We start from the raw sequence: 26,247 nt of genomic DNA, 5'->3' as shown, positions 1-26,247 counted from the left end.
TTTTCTTGATCAGTCAGGCTAGGGGCTTATAAATTTTGTTCCTCTTTCTGAGGAACCAGTTTTATGTTTGATTTTCTTTATTATTTTTGTTTACATGTTCATGAGTTTCTGCTTTTCTCTTTATTATTTGCTTATTTCTACTTCCTTTGGGTTTAGTTTACTCTTCTTTTTATAGTTTCTTAAGGTGGTAGCTTAGGTCATTGATTTGATAGCATATATACATATATATATATTTAATGCTATCAGTTTTCCTCTAAGCACTGCTTTAATTGCATCCTATAATTTTGGATAAGTTGTTTGTTCGTTTTAATTCAATGCAAAATATTTTTAACTGACCTTTTGACTTTGACTCATGGGTTATTTGAAGTGTGTTAATTTCCAAATATTTCAGGATAATCCAGACATCTTTTTGTTATTGGTTTTTAGTTTTTAATTCCTTTGTGTTCAGATAACATACTCTATTTAATTGCAATTCTTTAAAAATTGTTGAGGTTTGCTTTATTTCCTAGAATGTAAACTACCCTGGCATATGTACTACAAGCATTAGAAAAAAAAAAAAAGTGTGTGTTCTGTTTTTGTTGTAAGGAGTGTTTTATAAATGCCACTTATGTTTCTTTCATTCATAAGACATTTTTGTTAGTTATTCTATGTCTTGTCATTTAAAATGTTTCTACCAATAAAAACCTATTATCAGGCTGGGCGCGGTGGTTCACGCCTATAATCCCAGTGCTTATGGGAGGCTGAGGCAGGTGGATCACTTGAGGTCAGGAGTTCTAGACCAACCAGGCCAACATGGTGAAAACCCATTTCTACTGAAAATACAAAAATTAGCTGGGCATAGTGGCACATGCCTGTAATCCCAGCTACTTGAGAGGCTGAGGCAGGAGAATCGCTTAAACCCAGGAGGCAGAGGAGGCAGAGGGTGCAGTGAGCCGAGATTGCGCCACTGCACTCCAGCCTGGGTGACAGAGCGAGACTATGTCTCAAAAACGAACAAAACAAACAACAACAGCAAAAAACAAACAAACAAAAACCTGTTATCAGCCTGGATTGTTTGCCCAGTCCTGTGGCCACACGTGCAAGGTGATCTGATTGGTGCCTTCTTTGGTATTGCACGACTAGAGTTGCGGGTAACTTTTCTCCAAAGGCATTTATTTGGGCTGCTGGCCAGACAAAAACAATAAATGCTCACTGCAGTCCACCCTTTGACTTTCTTTTTTTCTAATTTTTAATTTTAACTTTAAAAAATTATTTATTTATTTTATGGAGACGGAGTTTCCCCATGTCGCCCAGGCTGGTCTCAAACTCCCTGACTTAGGCAAACTCCTGGACTCAAGCTATCCACCAGGCTTGGCCTTCCAAAGTGCTGGGATTGCAGGTGTGAGCCACTGTTCCTGGCCTATGCTTTGACTTTCAAGGGCTCATGCACACCTATACCTGTGCACAGACACATGTTCATAATCCCAACGTGCACAAAGTTGAAAATTTTTCCCATATGCATCTTTTAAATAACTCAAAACCTGCCTTCTTTTACAAATTAAGACCATGTTCAGTCACATTCAGTTAAAACAGCTCCAAGCCCAGCTTCTCTGTGTGAGATGTATACTCCTTTTGATCATGTTTGAACATTATTCCTCCTGTTTCAGGAGCCTATGTGCTAGATGATAAATGAACACACTTCTACCCATCCAAGGAGGCTGTGGTGCAGAACAGCCAGAAAAAGTATCCTCTGTTGGGTGTGATGGCTCAAGCCTATAATCTCAGCACTTTGGGAGGCTGGGACAAGAGGACTGCTTAAGTCCAGCAGTTTGACTCCTGGGCAACATAGTGAGATCCTGTCTGTACAAAAAATTTTTTAATTAGTCAAGTGTGATGGTGTGTACCTGTAGTCCCAGCTACTCAGGAGGCTGAGGTGAGAGGATTGCTTGTGCCTGGGAGGTAGAGGCTGCAGTGATTGTGCCACTGCATTCCACCCTGGGCAACAGAGCGAGACCCTGCCTAAATATACTATATATGAAATATACATGATGAATGAAATATATATATGGAGTATTATATATAATATGTGGAATATATATGATCTATATTATATATGGAGTATAATATATTATATATGAAATATATAGCTAATATATATAAATAAATATATACAATATTTTTATATAGTATATTTGGAATATATTATATATTATGTTATATATTCTATATATTCTGGTTGGTGCAATAGTAATTACCGTTTTGGACTGTGATTTTAAAATTCTAACTAGACTCAAGCACATCTTTATTAATCAAAATAGGAACCATTACAATCAACACATTTTTGCCAATGAGAAATAAGTTTGTTTATTCCTGTAATGTAAAAATCTGTGCTTCGGGATTTGACAAACTCTTGGAAAGCATTTTCTGCATCCTGCTGGTTGTGGACGCATTTTCTCTGGAAAAAGTTGTCAAGATGGTTGAAGAAGCAGTAGTTGATTGGCGAGAGGTCAGGTGAATATGGCAGATGAGACAAAACTTTGTAGCCCAATTTGTTCAACTTTTGAAGCGTTGGTTGAGGGACCTACGGTCGGAGTTGTCCTGGAGAAGAATTGGGTCCTTTCTGTTGACCAGTGCTAGCTGCAGGCATTGCAGTTTTTGGTGCATCTCATCGATTTGCTTACCATAATTCTCAGATGTGATAGTTTTGCCGGGATTCAGAAAGCTGTAGTGGATCAGACCGTCAGCAGGCCACCAAACAGTGACCATAACCTTTTTTTGGTGCAAGTTTGGCTTTGGGAAGCACTTTGGAACTTCTTCTCAGTCCAGCCACCAAGCTGGTCATCACTGGTTGTATAAAATCCACTTTTTGTGGCACATCACAATCCGATGGAGAAATGGTTCATTGTTGTTGTGTAGAATAAGAGAAGACGACACTTCAAAATGACAACGTTTGTGATTTTTGCTCAGCTCATGAGGCACCCACTTATCAAGCTTTTTCACCTTTCCAGTTTGCATCAAATGCCGAACGACCGTAGAATGGTGGACGTTGAGTTCTTCAGCAGCTTCTGGTATAGTTGTAAGAGGACCAGCTTCCATGATTGCTCTCAGTTGGTCGTTGTCAACTTCCGACGACTGGCCACTATGCTCCTCATCTTCAAGGCTCTCCTCTCTTTTGCAAAACTTCTTGAACTCCCACTGCACAGTATGTTCATTAGCAGTTCCTGGGCCAACTGCATTATTGATGTTGTGAGTTGTCTCCACTGCTTTACAATCCATTTTGAACTCGAATAAGAATATTGCTTGAATTTGCTTTTTGTCTAACATCATTTCCATAGTCTAAAATAAATAAAAAATAAACAGCAAGTAATAAGTCATTAGCAAAAATAAATAAAGAGAGAAATGCTTATTAAGATGATGTATGACATAATCAAATTTAAGAATGTATTCCTGTCCTGTAATGGCTGCTTCCTGGAAGGTAGTGTCACGTGGAACTTCTTCATGTCAGCATCCGGAGCTCCAGGAGGGGAAAATTTCAAGTCAGATAGAATTCTGTATATACCATTTCTTTAGAAGCTTCAGCCCTCAAGATTCCAACATCATGACCTCAGTTTCAACACAGTTGTCCTTAGTCCTCATGTCACTGCTTTTGGTGCTGCCTGTTGTCGAAGCAGTAGAAGCCGATGATGCAATCGCCCTCTTGTTAGGTGTGGTTCTCAGCATTACAGGCATTTGTGCTGCTTGGGGGTATATGCACGAAAAAGAAATGGACAGATGTGACTTTGAAAGGCCTACTGAATCAAACCTCACCCTGAAAACCTTTGTGCTATAGAGGCTAAACCTTAGCTTTGGTGTCTGAAAGTTTCCAAGAATCAGTAAATAAGGGAGTTTTACATTTTTCATTGTTTCCATGAAATGGGAACAGACACACATATATAAATTGGAAAAAAAAAGTTTTCTTTACAACAAATAATGCACAGAAAAATGGAGCCTATAATTTGTATTTGCTAGTTAGAAAGGAGGTCAAAGAAGTAGGATGGCTGAAATGTACGTAAGTAATATTTCATAGTTTTAGAATTCTCAAAGAACGTGAAATAGCAAGAAGGAAGTTCTTGCTCAGAATCTTAGGAAGTCACCACTGTTTAGTTATAATCACTGCCTCCTGAATCGCTGGGGAGTTTTCTCCGTCTTTTTATTAGATTTTTGTTTTGTTGTCTCCCAAGTTAATATTGTATTTGGATATCAGAGGGTCAGTCAAAAAGGGAAACTTTTTTCTCTGGAGAAAAAACATTTAGAAAAATGTATTCAGTGTATCCAACACTGAAATGCAGAAAAAAAATTAATGTTAAAAAAACTATAGACATTGACATGAAAAGAGATTTAACATTAAGAAAAAACTTTACATTAACTAAGTAACATCCTCCTGATAAGTACTATATTAAGTATAAATCCATTATGTTGTTTAAAAAAAAGAATGTATTCCAATATCAAACAACAAATTTCAACAATGCAAAAACTACAATTACTTTTGCACCAACCATATATTATCTATCCATATAATATATATCCATATACATGAGATTATGATTATATATTCCATATACATAATTTAATATATATATATATGTATCTTCAAGGTAGCTGTTCCTCTATTTTTCCTGTTCTATCAACATGTTGCTTTCAATGTAATAGACCAATTAGCTGTTATGTGCAATGTTCTATTTCACTGGGAACAACTTACGTTCCAAAAGGAGAGAGGACTCTGAGGAAGACCTGTAAAGGAGTAAAAGGAAACATCGTCTGGTATTTTCTCTTTCATGATGGAGAAAAATGCGTTTGCTCAATCAAAAATGCATACCAGGTTCAGGCACAGTGGCTTATGCCTGTAATCCCAGCATTTTGGGAGGCCGAGGTGGAAGGGTCACTTGAGTCCAGGAGTTCAAGACCAGACTGGCCAACATGGCAAAACCCCATCTTTACTAAAAATACAAAAATTAGCTGGGTGTGGCGGCACATGCCTGTAGTCCCAGCTACTCAGGAGGCTGAGAATCACTTGAACTCAGGAGACAGAGGTTGCAGTGAGCCAGGATCGCACAACTGCATTCCAGGCAGGGCAACAGGCTGAGACTCTTGTCTCAAAAAAAAAAAGAAGTGCATACCAGGCTAAGCGCGATGGTTCTTGCTTGTAATCCCAGCACTTTGGGAGGCCAACGCGGGCAGATCACTTGAGGTCGGGAGTTCGAGACCAGCCCGGCCAACATGGTGAAACCCTGTCTGTACTAAAAACACAAAAATTAGCCAGGCGTGGTGGTGCATGCCTGTAATTCCAGCTACTCGTGAGGCTGGGGCAGGAGAATCACTTGAACCTAGAAGGCGGAGGTTGCAGTGAGCTGGGGTCACGCAATATTACTCCAGCCTGGGTGACAGAGACTCCGCCTCAAAAAAAAAAAAATATTGCACACCAGTTTCCAGGCACTGTATTGATTTTGCCCAGTGAGAAGAAAATGGGAGTTGGGTTGGGATGGACAGTTGGAGAACCACCTGATTAAGCTAAGGCTAATTCAACTGACACCCTGTGCAGCGGCTGAATTGCAGATTCAGTGGGGATGCCACGGGGGTCACCAAGCACACCCTTTCCAACTTTCCAAGTGTTTGATGTTTGGGACTATCTACAATATACTACAACCCCTGAAATGTGTACTTAAAACATTTTTTAGAGATAACAATGCTTTTGATTGCTATTTTGGAGGAAAGAGGAAGTTCCAGCGTCTCGTTTTTGGCCCTGCCCATCATGGTGGCATTTACTTCAGGGCTTAACAAGCCAGTGGAGGATGATGCCTGATTCTGAGGAGATCCATCAACGATCTACCTCTGGACAGAAAAGATCCTTGGGATGGGCTTGCTGTTGGTGGACTCGATCCCAACTCCATCTCTGGATCCACATAGACCTCACTCCAAAGGGCAGACCACGGTGATGTTGAGGCTCCTAGGATCCCAATAATTAGCATTAATTAGACTGGATCCAGTATCTAGTAGACCAAAGGTTTTGGTATGTTCTTTCTCCCAGGGCACATTCCTCTTTGGGGAAATGTGAGGAAGAAGCCCTTCAGGTTGCCTTGGTAATCATGTGGGTCTCAAGGCTACCTAGACCATATTACTTAACGGTCTCCAGTCTCTAGACGAGAGACTCTGGATCGATGAAGTGACCCAGCGTACAGAATTAGACACCAGTTCATACCAGTTCTTGACTTCCTTGTGTCTTGATTTTCATTAGACCTGGACTTATTTTATTTTATTTTATTTTTTGAGACGGAGTCTCATTCTGTTACCCAAGCTGGAGTGCAGTGTCATGATCTCAGCTCACTGCAACCTCTGCCTCCCAAGTTCAAGCAATTCTTCTGCCTCGGCCTCCTGAGTAACTGGGACTATAGGCGCCCACCACCATGCCCGGCTAATTTTTGTATTTTTAGTAAAGATGGGGGTTTCACCATGTTGATCAGGTTGGTCTCGAACTCCTGACCTCAGGTGATCCGCCCGCCTCGGCCTCCCAAAGTGTTGGGATTACAGGCGTGAGCCACCTAGCCTGGTCTATGTTATTCTGTTTTTATTTTATGGTTTCGTACAAAAGGATGGAGCACCTGTCACTTTAATTCCTGGGAACCCACTAATTAACCATAACTAAAGATCTCTGGGCCTTACACCAACCATGTTGTGAAACTTAATAAGCACGCTTGCCTTATTGCCTATTATGATCACCCGGTCTACTTGGCTTCTGGCAGGTAACTGCGGCCACGTGGACCAAGCCAACGCCTGCTCCTCTCATCCCCGCTGAGATCAGCAAGGCAATTCCAGCCCGTACCACCAACATCCCCAGGCCAGGAGAACAGCTAGTGAAAGCCCATTTGAAAGACTGCCATCTTCCTCGCCAATCCGTTTCTCAAGACCTCGGTGAGTGGAGAGCCTTCCAGCCCTGATGGAAGCCACATGGAGGCGGGAGGAGCCGGTAAGGGGGCAACCCACTGCAGTTCCGGGGCAGCATTCCTATCTCCTGAAGTCTTTGAATTCTTTCTCTGTCTTATGCCAAAGTGTCTCTGGCTTTGCCATGTCATTTTGCACAGAGCAGCATTCAGAACATTAGCCAAAGCTGCAAACTGCTAAAGCAGCTGCCCACACCCCCTGAAAGAATGCACCTAAATCAATAACTTCATTCCAGCTGAGAAACAAACTCCGCCCTCTGTGCCCAGGGACCCTAAGTCCATTCTCATGATGACTATACGTATCTTTGTTTTTGTTTTTATTTACAGTATGACTGTACACGCTGGTGCAGCCATGCTCTGCCTTCAAGAAGTCATTCTTCATTCTCCTTCCATAATAATGCATTTCACTCCCAGGCCTTGTTGAATTTCAATTCTGGTTACCAGCCACGTAAAAACGTGTAGTAGCAGGGCATGAGAGTGTGGTTATTTTCCCTCAAAGGGCGAGGACTCTTCCTAAGGCAGGAGAGGCACAGTGGGAGTATTGCACAGTGGTAGGGCCGGGGGAGTCTCAGAATATTTCTGGATATTTTTATTCCAGTTCCATCTTGTCAGGCTTGCTTTCTTTCTCAACCATTGCCCTCACTTTTCATTAAAAGTACTATAGGCCGGGTGTGGTGGCCTATGCCTGCCTGTAATCCCAGCACTTTGGGAGGCTGAGGCGGTTGGATCATGAGGCCAGGAGTTCAAGACCAGCCTGAACAAGACGGTGAAACCCCATCTCTACTAAAAATACAAAAATTAGCTGGGCGTGGTGGCGGACGCCTGTAATCCCAACTACTCAGGAGGCTGAGACAGGAGAATCACGTGAACCCAGGCAGCAGAGGTTGCAGTGAGCCAAGATTGCGCCACTGCACTCCAGCCTGGGTAACAGAGCGAGATTCCATCTCAAAAAAAAAAAACAAAAAAGTACTGTAGGCTGTGAATTCAACTGTGTTAATACACAAGCTGCAGGTTCAGCCTCGGATGGGTTCGGTTTTCAGCCTACTGGTAACCAGTTACGGAGTTTTTAAAAACTTAGTTGTAGAAATACTTGAATATTCTCTTTTTTTTTTCTTTTTCTTTTCTTTTCTTTTTTTTTTTCTTTTTGGATACACAGTTGCACTCTGTTGCCCAGGCTGAAGTGCAGTGCCGCAATCTCGGGCAACCTCTGCCTCCCAGGTTCAAGTGATTCTGCAGCCTCAGCCTCCCAAGTAGCTGGGATTACAGGCACCTGCCACCACACCTGGCTAAATTTTGTATTTTTAGTAGAGATGGGGTTTCACCATGTTGGCCAGGCTGGTCTCAAAGTCCTGACCTCAAGTGATCCGCCCGCATTGGCCTCCCAAAGTGCTGGGATTACAGGGTTGAGCCACCTTGCCCAGCCAATATTCTCTTTTTTGAGGCAAATATTTTTAGATTTGGGTTACTATCATTTTTAATTTGGCCAGTGCTCACAGAAGCCACCACTGTATTTCATATTGCTTTTGCATGTCTCATCCCCTTTTAATTGGTCTCTAGATGATGACAAGGGAAAAAGGCAAGGCATATGTATAATATACTACTAATTTTATCGAGAAGTAATTCCCATATTATAGAATACATTTTTTAAGTACACAATTCAGTGGTTGTAGTATATTCACAAGGTTGTACAACCATCACCATTATCCAGTTCCAGAACATTCTTATCACTCCAAAAAAAAAAAAAAAATCCTGTTCTCGTTAGCTGTCACTTCCCATTCTTTCCTCCTCCAGCAATCTGTTTTCTGTCTCTATGAATTTGCCTCTTCTAGGCATTTCATATACATGAAATGATACAATGCATTGACTTTGGTGTCCAGCTTCTTTCGTTTAGCATGGTGCTTTCAAGGCTTAGTGTGTTGTGGCATTTATCAGTATTTCATCTTTATGGCTGAATAGTATTCTATTGTATATATTTTTAACAGAGTTTATCTGTTAACCAGTGGATAGACATTTGAATTGTTTCCATTTTGGGCTATTATGAATAACATGAACACTGGAGTACAAGTTTTTGTGTGAATTTGTGTTTTCCTTTCTCCTGGGTATACGCCTGGGGGAGAAGTGCTGGCTGATATGGTAAGTGGCTGCAGTATTTTACATTCCTTCCAGCAATCTGCAGAGGTTTCAATTTCTCCATATCCTTGCCAATATTGCTATCTTCGATTATAGCCATGTGAGTGAGTCTGAAGTAGAGTATGTTGCCTTTTATGTAAACACAAAGAGGAAAAAAATATATATCTGTGCGTAATTGCTTAGATGTTCACAGAATGTCTCTGGAAGATTACGTGAGAAACTGGCAACACTGGATGCCTCCAGGGAGAGGAACTGGGTAGCTGGTGGCTGATGCAGAAGGGAAATTTTATGCCAACCACCCTTCTCTAAGAAATTAAGTTTAGAGCATGTGCAAGTATTACCTATACAAATAATTAAATTAATATGAACTTAAAATTAAGTTAAATTTGGCTGGGCACGGCGGTTCACACCTGTAATCCCAGCATTTTGGGAGGCTGAGGTAGGCGGATCACCTGGGGTCAGGAGTTCAAGACCAGCCTGGTCAACACGGCAAAACCCTGTCTCTACTGAAAATACAAAAACTAACTGGGCGTGGTGGCATGCACCTGTAATCCCAGCTACTCGGGAGGCTGAGGCAAGAGAATTGCTTGAACCTAGGAGGTGGAGGTTGCAGTGAGCAGAGATCGTACCACTGCACTCTGGCCTGGGCAACAGAATGAGACTCTGTCTCAAAAAAAAAAAAAAAAAAAATTAAGTTAAAGGTATTATAGCAGGGATTGGCTAACTATAGCCTGTGTACCAAATCTGGCCTGCCACCTGTTTCTGTATGGCCCATGAGTTAAGAATGGTTTTTACATTTTTAAATAGTTGAACAATCAAAAGAAGAATATTTTGTAGCACATGAAGTGATATGAAAGTCAAATTGTATTATCCATAAATAAGCTTTTATGGGGACACAGCCATGCTAATTTGTTTACTTTTTTCCATGGGTGATTTTGTGCTGCACTGGCAAAAGTGAGGAATTGTGCCAGGGGCTGGATGTAGCATTCTCATTGCCTTAAACTGCTACTTGGCACAATGAGAATTGCAGTTACACAGTTAAAAAACAACAGGATTTTGAGTGCTACCTATATTGCCACACTCTAACTTTAAAAAATTATGAGTGCATCTCTTTCATGTTAAAAAAACAAGGTAGAATTAGACTTTGAATGTCTGTTTTGAAGGCATAATGGGGTGAGAATTATTTTGCTATCACATCACATGACGAAACGTCTTTATTGTGCAATGACATTATAGCTCTTCTAAAAGAGGATGATATGCATCAATATTGCAAGGATCATGGCAGAATTTCTTCACAAAAATTAAAAATGACAAAGAATCCATAACTAAATTATCAAGTAGTTCATTTGTTAACCAAGAAAGAAATCTGTTTATAAACGGTAAGTTAATTACATGATGTTTGATTACAGCGGCTGAATAAATGTACCCAGAAAAAATTAACTTGTTTAAGAATATTAGCCTTGCATTGAGGATAGCTGGTTGAAGAGTTTGGGACAAATCCTTGCCTCCTAGGTTCAAGTGATTCTCCTGTCTTAGCCTCCTGAGTAGCTGCGACTACAGGTGCACACTACCACACCTGGCTAATTTTCTTGAGGTTTTTTGTTTTTTGTTTTTGAGACGGAATCTTTCTCTGTTGTCCAGGCTGGAGTGCAGTGGCACAATCTCTGCTCACTGCAACCTCCACCTCCTGGCTTCAAGCGATTCTTCTGCCTCAGCCTCTGAGTATCTGGGACTACAGGCAAGCACCACCACACCCAGCTAATTTTTGAATTTTTAGTAGAGATGGGGTTTCACTATATTGGTCAGGCTGGTCTCAAACTCCTGACCTCAGATGATCCACCCGCCTCAGCCTCCCAAAGTGCTGGGATTACAGGTGCGAGCCACCGTGCCTGGCCAACAGGCAGTTTTTTAAAAACTTGAGAAGTCAATGCCAAACTTGAAGTGGCTGCAGGAGTAGCTTTTATGCATGTAATAACTGTAGGGGAGAATATTTTTAAAGAAGTTGAAAAAACATTAATTCATTACAATCAGAAATGGAATCTATTAAGATGTGTTACAACTGATGACAGTAAAAATATGTGTGGAGCAGCAAGAGGCTTAGCTGGACAACTCTATAAAGCGTGCAGAAATGTAAGAGGTTTAAAGCCTGTGAAATTCATTGTATTATATATCGATATTTTCAGGAAAATATTTGAATTATGTGTTATTGAATGAGTACTGTTAACACTGAACTTGACTCTTGTGGACTTAATCATCAGTTCCATGAATTTTTATCAGAAATAGATGATAAATACCTTGACTTGTTCTACCACACAGAAATTTGAAGGCTCATTGGTAGTGAAGTTTAATTGAGGTATTTTGAGCTCAGGGCCAAGATTTAAGTTTTTCTGAATAAGAATAGCCTCTGTCAACCACTATTATACTATAGTATAATAGTGCTTAGAATTTGCTGTGAATTTGAAAGTATTTCTTAATAAATTCAAGCTAATATTAAAAGGCAAAACAGTGCTTATATGCAAAACTTATATTGTGGTAAAGTCATTTTGCCTTTCTAATATTGTTTGGGTCACAGCTGATGTTGTGTCACTTTAAATACTTCCCATGCTGTCGAAAGTTGAAACAAAAAGGAAGATCTCCATTTCCATACAAATTTCCTGTGGAATTGTTTTTGAAATTCAAGCTACAGTGTAAGCAACGTTTCTTAGAATGTGGTGTATGCTGAAAGGAAACTTACATGCTTCAAAGTCTATTTAACTGTGCAATAGAAGAGTTTCCAAATAACCTTCAATTCAAAATGATTAATACATAATGAAATGACATGCTAAAAGGCAAATATCAAGGAAACAATCTAATAGAATTCTGTAAATGCCTTACATGTGATGAATATAAATTACATTTAAATCACAACTGAATTCAATTCAATCACAATTAAATTCAATTAAAATCACATGCTTGTGGACTGATACCTTATTGGCAGTACCTATCTTTTGCGAAAGGACATTTTCAAAGATGAAATATGTAAAATCTCTTTACAGATCAGCATTGACAGATGAAAATTTGCCATTGGTTATGATAATAACCAACTTTGACCACCAAATAAGTAAAATGTTACCTCCCCCCAAAGAGCTTCAATCTTCTCATTAGTAGAGCTATAAAACAAAAAAGTACTTATTATCGTAGTTTGAATTTCATCAGTTAAAATTTTGTGAAAAACCTTTTTTCCTCTCTTGTTACATAATTGCCTCTATAACATCCTTGAGTTTGCCCACAAAGCCTAAAATATTTACTGCCAGGCATTTACTTTAAAAGTTTACTGGAGTAATGTTAGTGACAATTTCTGAGTAAGAACCTCTAAAAATTCTCTTCCCCAGAAAAACAATGAGAAAACTGACAAAATAGTCAAAGTCAACAATTTTAGAACTTTGAAAATTAACCAAAGGTTTGCAGCCATTAGGAAAGCATGTATTTAAGAAAAATGGCTGAATTTTGATAAGAATAGTGAGCTTTGTGGTATCTTAACTTCCTGTATTTCTATTTCCCTTTCTCCAGTTTTCTGGCAGCCTTGAAAACCAATAGCCTGCATTCAAAGTGAAAACCAGAGCTGGTAGTTACCAGAGAGAATGAAATGAGGTTGAAGCTCCTTCGAAGCCTCCTTCACAGGAATTATCATTATTTTACCTATCTGGTTTGTTTGCCATGACTGAAAGCTTGCCTAGTGTTAAAAGCCTTTTCCTTGGGGGCATTTGTCTAAACAATTAGGAGCAATTGTTTAATTTTATGCCTGCTTGAGGCAGTAGGTGACAGCTGGGACAAACAATAGGCTAACCCAAAAGCTGAAAAGGAAAAGTTGGGGAATGAAATGTCATGAAAAGCCACAGGATCTTTGGAAAGCATAGGCCCAAGGTGATGCATGGGCTCATGATGAACCAGTGAGGTTCTTTCATCTCTGGGTCACCTTGAGGCTCTATGCAAGAAAGAAGTAAAGACAAGGCAGATTTGTCAGCTGCCTGGTTCAGTATTGAAGGCATGCTCCAACATATGCACAAAGCTCCCTGGCAAAGACTGGGAGAGTTGTTGATGACAAGAATTTAAGAAAATGTCTTTCTAATAATTAGCTGACCACTAAGCTAACAGAGCAGAGACTTCAGTGGCCACACATGACAAGAAATGCAGATTTTACAGAATTTATTCAGAAAAGTCACAAACGATGACAACAAGTAGCAATAACAATAAATAGCAACATCAACAAATCCTGGGGAAGGGAGAGAATTTGATTTTCAGAGTTGACATAATATGTTAAGAGGCTGGTTTTTAACAAAAAATTATGAGATGTGCAAGGAAATGAAGTCTTACCAATACATAGAAAAAAGGAGCAATCAGCTGGGTATGGTAGCTCACTTCTGTAATCCCAGCACTTTGGGAGGCTGAGGTTGGTGAATTACCTGAGGTCAGGGGTTCAAGACCAGCCTGGCCAATATGATGAAACCTCGTCTCTACTAAAATACAAAAACTAGCTGGGCATGATGGGCAGGTGCCTGTAATCCCAGCTACTCGAGAGGCTGAGATGGGAGAATCGCTTGAACCTGGGAGGCAGAGGTTGCAGTCTGCCGAGGTCGCACCATTGTACTCTAGCCTGGGTGACAGAGTGAGGCTCTGTCTCAAAAAAACTTCTGAGGAAGCCTATGTAATCCCTGTCAATATCAACACTATCAATATCCAGCAAACATTTTTTGTGGAAATTGACAAGCTGATACCAAAATTCATAAGGAAATGCAACAAGCCCAAATAATGAAAACAATCTTGAAAAAGAACAACAAAATTGGAGGACTCACTTTCTAGTTTCAAAACTTACTACAAAGCTACACTAATGAAGACTATGTGGATACATCACATCATGTGTAATAGAATTGGGAGCTCAAAAGTAAACTCATGCATTCATGGTCAATTGATTCCGCAACCCCTTCCCACCCCAGCTTTCCTTCACTGTAAGAGTCAATTGATTTTTGACAAGAGTGCTAAGACAATTCAGTGGTGGAAAGAATAGTCTTTAAAAACAAATAGTGGCAGAACAACTGGATATCCATACCAAAAAGAAGGAAGTTGGATCCTCTTTTGAGGAAATATCCAAAATATCATTGTCCAGATCAATGTCATGGAGCTTTTACCCTATGTTTTCTTCTAGTAGTTTTACACATCCTTTTTTTTTTTTTTTTTTTTTTTTTTTAAGACAGAGTCTCACTCTGTCTCCCAGGTTGGAGTGCAGTGGCACGGTCTTGGCTCACTGCAACCTCTGCCCGCTGGGTTCAAGCAATTCTCCTGCCCCAGCCTCCCAAGTAGCTGGGACTACAGGTGCATGCCATTACGCCTGGCTAATTTTTTTGTATTTTTAGTAGAGATGGGGTTTCACTATGTTGGCTAGGCTGGTCTCGAACTTCTGACCTCAGGTGATCCACCCGCCTTGGCCTCCCAAAGTGCTGGGATTACAGGTGTGAGCCACCACACCTGGCTGTGAAATGTGAAAATTGTTTCACATTTTTAATCCATTTTTTTGTTTGTTTTTTATACATGAAGTAAGGTCTAATTTCATTATTCTTCATATGGCTATCCAGTTTCCCCAACACCATTTATTGAAGAGATTGTTTTCCCCATTGTATGTTCTTGGCATCTTTGCCAGAAGTCAATTGACCATTAATGCACAGCTTTATTTCTGGGCTTTTAATTTTGCTTCATTGGCCTGTGTGTCTGTTTTTATCCCAGTACCATGCTGTTTTGGTTAACATAGTTTTGTAGTGTATTTTGGAGTCAGGTAGTATGATGCCTCCAGCTTTGTTCTTTTGGCTCAAGATTGCTGTGGCTATTTGGGGTCTTTTATGGTTCCATACAAATTTTAGGATTATTTTTTCTGTTTCTGTGAAAATTTCATTGGGATTTTTATAGTGATTGCATTGGACCTATAAAAATCTTTGGGTAGTATGAATATTTAGAAAATCAACTAAAACAACTGTTTATTTTAGAAGATCAATAACATTGATAATTCTCTATCCAGGATAACAAAGACCAAAAAAACAGAAGATACATGTTAGTAAAATCAGAAGTGATAGTGGATGCATCATCACTGAGACACTTAGAGGATATGCATTGATAATAAAGCCTTGCCAGTTGAAAAAGAACTGCTGCTGGCTGCCTTTATTAACAGATATTGAGGTGGAAACAAAACATTTACCAGGTCAATAGCTGCATATGAGGTACCAGGAGATGTGGTACCAGGAGATGGATATTTAAACAGTATTAGTTCTTCTAAACTATGAACACCAGATATTTTTCCATCTATTTGTGTATTCTTCAATTTCTTTCATCAGCAATTTATAGTTTTCAGTATACAGATCTTTCACTTCCTTGATCACATTTATTCCTAAGTATTTTTGTTTTGTAACTATTGTAAATTAGTTATTTTCTTGATTCCTTTTTGAGATAGTTATTGTTAGTATGTAGAAATGCTACTACTAATTTTTGTATGTTGACTTTCTTTTCTTTCTCTCTCTTTTTTTTTGAGATTGAGTTTCGCTCTTGTTGCCCAAGCTGGAGTGCAATGGCACGATTTCAGCTCACTGCAACCTCTGCCTCCCAGGTTCAAGCGATTTCTGCCTCAGCCTCCTGAGTAGCTGGGATTACAGGCATGCGCCACTATGCCCAGCTAATTTTTTGTGGTGTTAGTAGAGACAGAGTTTCACCATGTTGGCCAGGCTGGTCTCGAACTCCTGACCTCAGGTGATCCACCTACCTCGACCTCCCAAAGAGCTGGGATTACAGGTGTGAGCCATCGCGCCTGGACTGCATGTTGACTTTCTAACCTGCAACTTTACTAAATTCACGTATTAGTTATAACAGTTTTTTCAATGGAGTCTTTAGGATCTTCCATATATAAGATCATGTCACCTGCTAACAAAGACAATTTAACTTCTTCCTTTCCAATTTGGATGGCTTTTTTTTTTCCCCTTGCCTACTTGCTCTGGCTAGAACTCAGTATTGTGTTGAATAGAAGTGGCAAGAGCAGGCATCCTTGTCTTATTCCTGATCTTAGAGAAAAAGCTTCCAACTTTTTACCATTAAGTAGAACATTCGCTGTGGACTTGTGATATAGGGCCTTGATTATATTCAGATACATTCTTTCTATACCTAGTTTGTTGAGATTTTTATTCTGAAGCAATGTTTAATTTTGTCTAATACTTTTTCTGTACCTATTGAGATAATGATATGTTTTTTGTCTTTTATTCTGTTAATGTGTTATATCACATTTATTGATTTGCATATGTGGAATTACCCTTGCATCCCAAGGGAAAATCTCATTTCATCATGGTGAAGGATCTTTTTAATGTGCTGTTGAGTTCAGTTTGCTTAGATTTTGTTGAGAATTTTAATGCGCTGTTGAGTTCAATTTGCTTAGATTTTGTTGAGAATTTTTGCATCTGTGTTCATCAAGGATGCTGGCCCACAATTTTCTTTATTTGTGGTGTTCTTGTCTGGCTTTGGTATCAGTAAAACTGGCTTTGTAAAATGAGTTTGGAAGTATTCCCTCTCTTCAATTTTTTGGAAGAGTTTGAGATGGGTTGGTATTAGTTCCTCAAATGTTTGGTAGAATTCACCTATGAAGCCATCAGGTCCTGGGCTTTTCTTTAGTGGGAGATTCAATCTCTTTTGTTATTGGTCTGTTCAGATTTTCTCTTTCTTCATGATTCAGTCCTGGTAGGTTGTATGTTTCTAGGAATTTATCCATTTCTTTTAGGTTCCCCATTTTGCTAGTATATAACTATTTATAATAATATTTTATGATCCTTTGTATTTCTGTGCTATTGATTGTAATTCTTCCTCTTTCATTTCTGGTTTTACTTACTTTAATCTTCTCTCTTTTCTTTCTTAGCCTAGCTAAAGGTTTGTCGATTATGTTTGTCTTTTCAAGAATCCAACTCTTAGTTTCACTGATCTTTTTTATTATTTTTCTAGTCCCTATTTCATTTATTTCTGCTCTGATCTTTATTATTTTCTTCCTTCTACTAACTTTGGACTTAGTGTGTGTTTCTTTTTCTAGTACCTTGGGGTATGATGTTACGTTGTTTATTTGAAATCTTTCTTCTTTTTTGATATAGGTATTTATTGCTATAAACTTCCCTCTTAGAACTGCATCCCATAAGTTTTGGTATGTTATGTTTTTATTTTCATTAGTCTCAAAATATTTTATTTATTTTTAGAGACAGTGTGTCACTCTACTGCCCAGGCTGGAGTGCAGTGGCATGCTCATAGCTCACTCACTGTAATTTTGCACACCTGGACTCAAGTGATCTTCCCATCTCAGCCTCCCAAGCAGCTGGGACTACTGGCATGCACCACCACACCTGGCTAATTTTTCTATTTTTTATAGAGACAGGATCTCACCATGTTGCCTGGGCTCAGACAATCCTCCCACCTTGGCCTCCCAAAGCGCTAGGATTATAGGTGTCAGCCACCATGCCCAGCCCTCAAGATAATTTTAAATTTCTTTTTAGCCTCATTTGTTGTTAAGGAGCATGTTGCTTAATTTCCACATACCTGTGAATTTTCTGAAATTCTTTCTGTTAGTGATTTCTAGTTTCATACCATTGTGGAAAAGATAAGACACTTGATATGATTTCAATCTTCTTAATTATGTTAAGATTTGGTTTTTGGCCTCGCATATGACCTATCCTAGAGGACATTCTATGTGTGCTTGAGAAGAATGTGTTTTCTGTTGCTATTGGATGAAATGGTCTGTATATGTCAGTTAGGTGGAACTTCGTTTGTTTGTTTTTGAGATGAAGTTCTGCTCTCATTGCCCAGGCTGGAGTGCAGTGGCACGGTCTCAGCTTACTGCAACCTCCACCTCCTGGGTTCAAGCGATTCTCCTGCCTCAGCCTCCCAAGTATCTGGGTTTACAGGTATGTGCCAACATGCCCTGCTAATTTTTGTATTTTTAGTAGAGACCGGGTTTCACCATGTTGGGCAGGCTGGTCTCAAACTCCTGACCTCAAGTGATCCACCTGCCTCAGCCTCCCAAAGTGCTGGGATCTACAGGCATGAGCCACCATGCCAGGCTTGGACCTTTTTTTTGAGACAGGGTCTCACTTTGTCACCCAGGCTGGAGTACAGTGGTGCCATCTCAGCTCACTGCAGCCTCGATCTTTCTGGTTCAAGGAATCCTCCTGCCTCAGCCCTGCAAGTAGCTGGAACTACAGACGTGCAGGCCGACACCTGGCTCAATTTTGGAATTTTAGTAGAGATCATGTTTCACCATGTTGCTCAGACTGGTCTTGATCTCCTGAGCTCAAGTAATCTGCCCACCTTGGCCTCTCAGAGTGTTGGAATTATAGGGGTGAGGCACCAGCCAACCGAACTCTTTTTTTCCTTCTGCATTATTTATTTTTTATTTTAATTTTAAGTTCTGGGATACATGTGTGGGATGTGCAGCCTTGTTACATAGTCAACGTGAGCCGTGGTGGTTTGCTGCACCTATCAACCCATCACCTAGGTATTAAGCCCAGCATGCATTAGCTGTTTTCCCTAATGCTCTCCCTCCCTCCTCCCTGACAGGCCCCAGGGTGTGTTGTTCCCCTCCCTGTGTCCATGTGTTCTCAAAACCAGCCGGACTCTTCAAATATTAATAAGAATAAACCTGCAATAGACTGAAGCACATATCAAAAATGTTAGTATAAATAAATTATAATTAATAATGACAGTAATAATTGATCACTGTTGGAAGATGCTAGGGGATCTATACATTGTTTTGAAGATGAGTAAAGAGAGGGGGTCAAGCACTTATCTTGCCTTTCCTATACCAACTGTATATTCTTGTAACCAAATGGTGGATGCGAGGAAGTTTCTTTTTCAAGAAGCATGATACATGGAAAGAGAATGCTAACATTGGAATTTGACCATTTTTCAGCCTCTGGTGAATTACTGAATGCAGATATTGAATATCAATGGTTGTTCACAATAAAAGGAGAGAAAGCAAGATGTTATGTTTTTCCCAAAGGAAGTACACAGCACCACCTGTAAAGTCATCTTGTAACAAAATCAGACTTGAATCTGATGAAGCCTCGAGGCCCAACAGCCAATCTTTGTTATTGAATTCAGGAATCCAATAAACGAATTCCAGACCGTGGGAAATAAACCATTTTAAGGAAGAAAAAAAGGGAGATAGAGGAGGACCTACAAATTCAGAGACTTGGAAGTCATATCAAGGAACCTTATATTTTGAATTCTTATCTTTTTAATGCTAAAATAATTCATGAGACAATTTTAAATTGAAAATGGATAAGTGAGTGGTTATTTGATGATATTAAGGGAATGTTGTTGACACTTGTAGGTGTGATAATGATATTGTGGTATTCTAAAAGTACTTATCTTCTAGGATAAATAATATTTTCCAACAGAGACAGAGACTGATTTGCCAACCTTTTAGTGGTAGAGAGGTGCTGTGATTAATGCGTCCATTAGTTTTGCTACAAACAGAGAAGGAGAAATCCTTCAGATGGAAGGTGGGAAGCCCTATGAAGCTGTCAACCCTCCAATAGTCTGATATTTTTCTGCCAATTTACCTGAAGGTCCAACTTCAGTGGTACCTAATTCTCACAAGCAAGCAGACGGAGTTTAATACCAGCTTATCTACTGCATCATAATATTTCCAACCCACCTCATCTCACTTCAGCCTGTGCCATGTTTTAAGATTCTGCTGCTTTTAATATCCTACTTGGATTAGCAACTTTCATTTTAGTTGAGACCTGGGGGTGGGGAGTAGTTTCTTAGTCTCTTAGTCTCTTGGTCTGTTCAGGCTGCTATAACAACATACTATAGACAGGGTGGTTTGTGAACAACAGATATTTATTGCTCACAGTTCTGCAGGTTGAGAAGTCCAAGATTAAGGCACACGTGCAGCGTCTGGTGAGGGCTTCTTCCTTATAGATGGTGGCTTCTTACTGTATCTGTACACGATGGAAGGGGCAAGGCAGCTCCTTGGGGCCTCCTATTTTATGAAGGTGCTAATCCCATGCATGGGGGAAGCTCTCATGATCTAATTACCCCTCAAAGTCCCCACCTCCTAATACCCTTGCCTTGGGGGTTAGGGTTTGCACCTATGAATTTGAGGAGAACACATTCAAACCATAGCAGGGTGCTTTGAATTGCAAACCTCAGAAACCTTATTCAAATTAGATTGGTCAAAAGAGAGGATTACCTGTCTCATGTAACTGGGGAATCCAGAAGCTCATTTTACACGTAACCGAAATGAGACATCCAAGTTATCAGGATCAGACTAGGTCTCCTGCCTCCCCGCTCTCTCTGTGCCACCTCCTCCTGTCCCTTTGTCAATGTGCTTTCTTTGTGACAAAGAGGATGGCTTCTGGGACCCTACAATTCCCATTTTTCCCATGTCTGCATCCCAAAAGGCATTTAGGTGGCTAGATAGTGTTCTGTTTTATTTAAGCAATACTCAATTAATGAATATTTGCCTAGTTTCAAATCTTTCACTATTTTATGTGATTCTGTGATGCAGGTTGTTGCACGTAGGGCCAGTGGCACAATATGCTCTTTTTCAGATACAGTCCTAGAAGTAGAAATGCTGAATCCAAGTTTATACATTAGTCCCCCACCAACCCCCGCCACCACACACACACACACACACACACACACACACTGATTGTTCTCTATCCCCAGTTTCAGTTTCATGGTCCATCCTGTCAACCACCCTGTTGCTAACACCCTAAACCCATTGCTGTTTACCCTCTGATCACGTGTTGGCAGAACCCCAGTCTGGGCTGAATCAAGTATGTATCATGCATATACCTGAGTAGCTAAGTTCTGAGGACAAAAGCCCACAACAGGATAACCTGATTTCCCAGCAATTCCTGATCACCAGTATCAACTAAACCATCTGTTTTCAAATCCTTCTTTCCTCAAGTCAACACATTCTCTCTTTCTCTACAAAGATGTGTCAAACTTTCTGTTCTCTCCTCAAACCTCTGACTTCACCATTTCCTACCCTCACCCTTCCCACCTTCTATTGCAGAGAGAAAACAGTCCATGTGCAAGCACCCTGTCACCTGCCTAGCACTGAAAGTTCACCCCGTCAGCATCGGGCTGTCCCTCCCCGGGCCCCACCTGTGCTGAGGATCCTCTGCACTCTGCCCTCTCTGGAGTCTTCTTCTTTGGATAATTCTCCTTTCTGCATATTCAGCCTTTCCCTCCTTTACCCTCAACATTGAAACACTCAGATTGCTTCAGTCTTAAAAAGCAAGGCCAGGCATGGTGGCTCACGCCTGTAACCCCAGCACTTTGGGAGGCTGAGGTAGGCAGATCACCTGAGGTCAGGAGTTTGAGACCAGCCTGACCAATATGATGAAACCCCATCTCTACTAAAAATTCAAAAATTAGCCAGGCATGGTGGCACATGCCTGTAATCCCAGCTACTCTGGAGGCTGAGACAGGAGAATCGCTTGAACCCTGGAGGCAGATGTTGCAGTGAGCCGAAGTCACACCATTGCATTCCAGCCTGGGCAACAAGAGCGAAACTCTGTCTCAAAAAAAAAAAAAGAAAGCAAGATCAAACAAAAACCACTTTTCTTGGCTTAACCTCCTCTGGTCCCCACTCCATGTTTCTCCTCCTCCACAGATGAACTCCATGTGAGAGTTCTCTCCTGTTGCAGTTCCTATGGCTTCAAAACAGATTCCCCCCACACTTAGTGGCATTGATTATTGTAATAGTTTCCATGGGTCAAAACTTCAGACAGAGCACAGTAGGGACAGCTCATTTCGGCTCCACCAGGTCTGAGCTTCAGCTGTTTGCTTCAAAAGCTGGGCTGGGATCACCTGAAGGTGTGTTTGCCCACAGGTATGGTGGCTGAAGGTCACTGTCAGCTGGGGCCTCAGTTGCTCCCCACGTGCGCCCCTCCAGGTTGTCCTGGATGACTCTGGGCTTCTTCACAGCAGGACACCGGCATTGCAAGCAAAAATATACTAAAAAAGAGAACCAGAGGTGGTCAAATTCACAGAGACAGAAAATAGAAGGATGGTCGCCAGGGACTGGCTGGAGGTGGAATGGGGAGTTGCTGAATAGGGACAGAGTCAGGTTTGCAAGGTGAAGAGGGTTCTGGAGATAGATGGACAACAGTGGGAATGTGCTTAACTCTACTGCGCTGTACACTTAGAAATGGCTAAGTTGGGTCGGGCCCGGTGGCTCATGCCTGTAATCCCAGCACTTTGGGAGGCCGAGGCGGATGGATCACGAGGTCAGGAGATCAAGACCATCCTGGCTAACGTGGTGAAACCCCGTCTCTACTAAAAATACAAAAAGTCAGGCATGGTGGCGGGCATCTGTAGTCCCAGCTACTCGGGAGGCTGAGGCAGGAGAATAGCATGAACCTGGGAGGCGGAGCTTGCAGTGAGCTGAGAACGCACCACTGCACTCCAGCCTGGGTGACAGAGTGAAACTCTATCTCAAAAAAAGAAAGAAAGAAAGAAAGAAAGAAATGGCTTAGATGGTAAATTTTATGTTCTGTGTATTTTATTGCAACATAGAGCGAGAGAGAGGGAGAATAAAAATGAATATGAATCAGGAAAGCTTATGCTTTTTATGACCCAGCCCCAGGGGTCACAGCAGCAAATCACTGTAAATCACTGTTCTCTGTCGGTCAGAGAAGCCACAGGTGTGCCCAGATTCAAGGATATGGGGGTAGACTCTGCCTCTTGATGGGGAGAGGGAAGGTTCTGGAAGTGCACGTGGAACTGAACATGTTGCTAGTGGCATTCATGAGAAACACAGCCTTCCATTTTGACTTTCCTAATCTCCATTTCCTCAGTTCGCACAAATCTAATTTCTTCCCAGTCTAACTTTTGCTCTTTACCTGTCTAAATTCATAAATGATGCAGGCTGGGCACGGTGGCTCACACCTGTAATCCCAGCACTTTGGGAGGCTAAGGTGGGGGCGGATCACCTGAGGTCAGGAGTTCGAGACCAGCTTGGCCAACATGGTGAAACCCTGTCTCTACTAAAAATACAAAAGTTAGCTGGGCATGGTGGCATGTGCCTGTAATCCCAGCTACTCAGGAGGCCCAGGCAGGAGAATCACTTGAACCTGGGAGGAGGAGGTTGCAGTGAGCTGAGATTGTGCCACTGCACTCCAGCCTGGGTAACAGAGCAAGACTCCATCTCAAAAGAAAAAAAAAGCCGAATGCAGTGGCTCACACCTGTAATCCCAGCACTTTGGGAGGCCAAGGTGGGTGGATCACCTGAGGTCGGGAGTTCGAGACCAGCCTGACCAACATGGAGAAAATCCATCTCTACTAAAAATACAAAATTAGCTGGGCATAGTGGCCCATGCCTGTAATGCCAGCTACTAGGGAAGGTGAGGCAGGAGAATCGCTTGAACCTGGGAGGCGGAGGTTGCGGTGAGCCAAGATTGTACAATTGCACTCCAGCCTGGGCAACAAGAGCGAAACTCCGTTTCAAAAAAAAAAACAAAACATAAACGATGTATATGTTGATAAATCACATAGATTTGTGTTTGTTTGGTGCATGTTTTAATAAAGAAATGTTCGGCCGGGCGCGGTGGCTCAAGCCTGTAATCCCAGCACTTTGGGAGGCCGAGGCGGGTGGATCACAAGGTCAGGAGATCGAGACTATCCTGGCTAACATGGTGAAACCCCGTCTCTACTAAAAATACAAAAAAAAAAAAACTAGCCGGGTGTGGTGGCGGGCGCCTGTAGTCTCAGCTACTTGGGAGGCTGAGGCGGGAGAATGGCGTGAACCCGGGAGGCGGAGCTTGCAGTGAGCCGAGATCACGCCACTGCACTCCAGCCTGGGAGACACAGCGAGACTCCGTCTCAAAAAAAAAAAAAAAAAAAAAAATGTTCAAGCTGGGTGCAGTGGCTCACACCTGTAATCCCAGCACTCTGGGAGGCTGAGGTGGGTGAATCACTGGGTCAGGAGTTCCAGACCAACCTGGCCAACATGGTGAAACCCCATCTGTACTAAAAATACAAAAAGCCAGACGTGGTAGCAGGTGCCTGTAGTCCCAGCTACTTGGGAGGCTGAGGCAGGAGAATCATTGAACCCAGGAGGGGGAGATTACAGTGAGCCAAGATTGTGCCACTGCACTCCAGCCTGGGCGATAAGAGCGAAACTCCGTCTCAAAAAAAAAAAAAAAAATGTTCAAATGTATTCAAAAGAAGACAGACTAATATAATGACCCTCTGTTGCCCAACTTCAACAATGATCAATATTTGCAAATCTTGTTTTATCTGTCCCCCTACTCCCACTGGATAATTTTGCAGGGATTTCATCTTTTCCGGCTCCCAGAAGCACTAGACAGAGGTGACCACTCCATTCCTCTTGAAACACTGGCTTCCCTTGGCCATCTCCTAATCGCCCTTCCCTTCTCAGACCTTTTCTTTCTCGGCTGGTTTCGGTTATTGTCCTCTCGGAATCTCTAGGTGTAAGAAGACCGCATCACTTGGTGCTACTGTTTTCCTCAGCCACCTGTCTTATGCTCTGGAGAACACTCTGGCACTCTTTAGTGAAATTAAGTGTCTACTCTTCTACCCAGAAACCCGACTCCTGGATATGTGTCCCAAAGCTGTGTCCTCTGGGTCTGTAGGCGCCTCGTTCAGGCATGAGTCCACATAGCCTTGTTTGGGGTAGCAGGGAGTGGAAGGCAGACTGGGGGTCCACAGTAGTCATCAGGACTGCTCTAGATGTGCCAGCTTTCCTCTCCTATTGCCACATGCTAGAACGGAACTTCTCTGCCATATGGGGTTAGGTAGAGCCAGGTGACTTACCTGGGCATAGAAATGTGTGCAGAAGTGATGTGTATCACTACCACATGAGTCAGGGAGTGCTTTGCTGTGCCTTTTTGTCTGGCATAGCAAGCGACAGTAATAGAGAGGGCACCTAGGTCCCTGGGTGATAACAAGAACAGAACCCTCCTGTCGGTCTCCAGTGGTCATACAGTCTGAATGAGAAATGAGCATTTGTGCCTAAACCATTACCGTCTCAGGAATGTATGTTACAGCAGCATAACCTACTCTATCCTGACTGATACAGTGACACATGTAGACCTGGAAGCAATGATGGCACATACACAGCAATGTGTACAGATCTGAGAAACAGGGCCGGGTGAGGAAAACACAGAATGAGATCTATAAGCATATTATTTATGCCAATTAAAAACAATGTGCCCCTTGGCTGGGAATGGTGGCTTATGCCTATAATCCCAGCACTTTGGGAGGTCAGGGCAGGCAGATCGCTTGAGTCAAGGAGTTCAAGACCAGTCTTGGTGACACGGCGAAACCTCGCCTCTACAAAAAATACAAAAATTAGCTTGGCATGGTGGTGGGTGCCTGTAGTCCTAATGGGGAGGATTGCTTGAGCCTGGGAGGTCCAGGCTGCAGTGAGCTGAGATCACGCCATTGCACTCCAGCCTAGGTGACAGAGTGAGACCCCGTCTCAAAAATAAATAATAAAAACACTGTGCCCCAAACAATGTACATGTTTTTCAATAACACAAAGAGAAAGAATACATCAGACATACTGGAATTGCTGCCTACAGAGAAAGAGAAGTGCAGCTAAGGGGAATAAGTAAATAAATAAAACAAACACCTTGCACACACCAGTGAACATCTGGCCACAAAATGAGGAAGATAACGATTCCCATCTCCGGAGGTCCTATGAGGGGGAAAAGATCGGTGCTGTGTATCTCCTCCCTGGAGGCATCCAGTAATACCAGTTAGGCCTTTTAAGCATATTCACACAAAGATACATTCTCCCCCCAACACCACATGCACACTAACAGCCTTTTTATAGAAATGGAAGCATGCCAGTGAATACACTACTCAGCCCGTTGCCTGCTTCTCAGCCTATGATGGTGAGGTTGGAAGCTCTGAAGCTTGGGACGGGCTTTGTCACAGACTGAAAAAGAGATCTGGTCTGGGGGAATGAGGCCAAATGCAGATGTACACCCTTGCTCTTTACAGAGTATTAGGAACCTTTGAATTAATTTTGCCTTTTGTTTAAGGTATTTTATATTGCGTTTCTGTTACATATAACAAATCCCAACTAATACATCCGAATGCCCCTTTAATCATATATTCAATTTCCATAAAC

General features: G+C 41.6%; 1 long non-coding RNA gene and 1 pseudogene across 1 annotated transcript in view; both read left to right on the top strand.

The window, feature by feature from the left end:
- Nucleotides 1-3,577: 3,577 nt before the first annotated feature.
- On the top strand, nucleotides 3,578-3,756 carry LOC114670627 (small integral membrane protein 30 pseudogene; annotated as a pseudogene).
- Nucleotides 3,757-6,771: 3,015 nt separating this feature from the next.
- LOC144332210 (uncharacterized) overlaps nucleotides 6,772-26,247 on the top strand; it is a 41,092-nt gene continuing 21,616 nt past the window's right edge. Inside the window, exon 1 of the long non-coding RNA XR_013400095.1 lies at nucleotides 6,772-6,979. This is a non-coding gene — a long non-coding RNA (uncharacterized LOC144332210). The remainder of the gene's footprint in view (nucleotides 6,980-26,247) is intronic.

Source organism: Macaca mulatta, chromosome 10 (assembly GCF_049350105.2).
Source record: "Macaca mulatta isolate MMU2019108-1 chromosome 10, T2T-MMU8v2.0, whole genome shotgun sequence".
Lineage (NCBI taxonomy): Eukaryota > Metazoa > Chordata > Mammalia > Primates > Cercopithecidae > Macaca > Macaca mulatta.
This window is presented reverse-complemented; position numbering and strand designations above follow the sequence as displayed.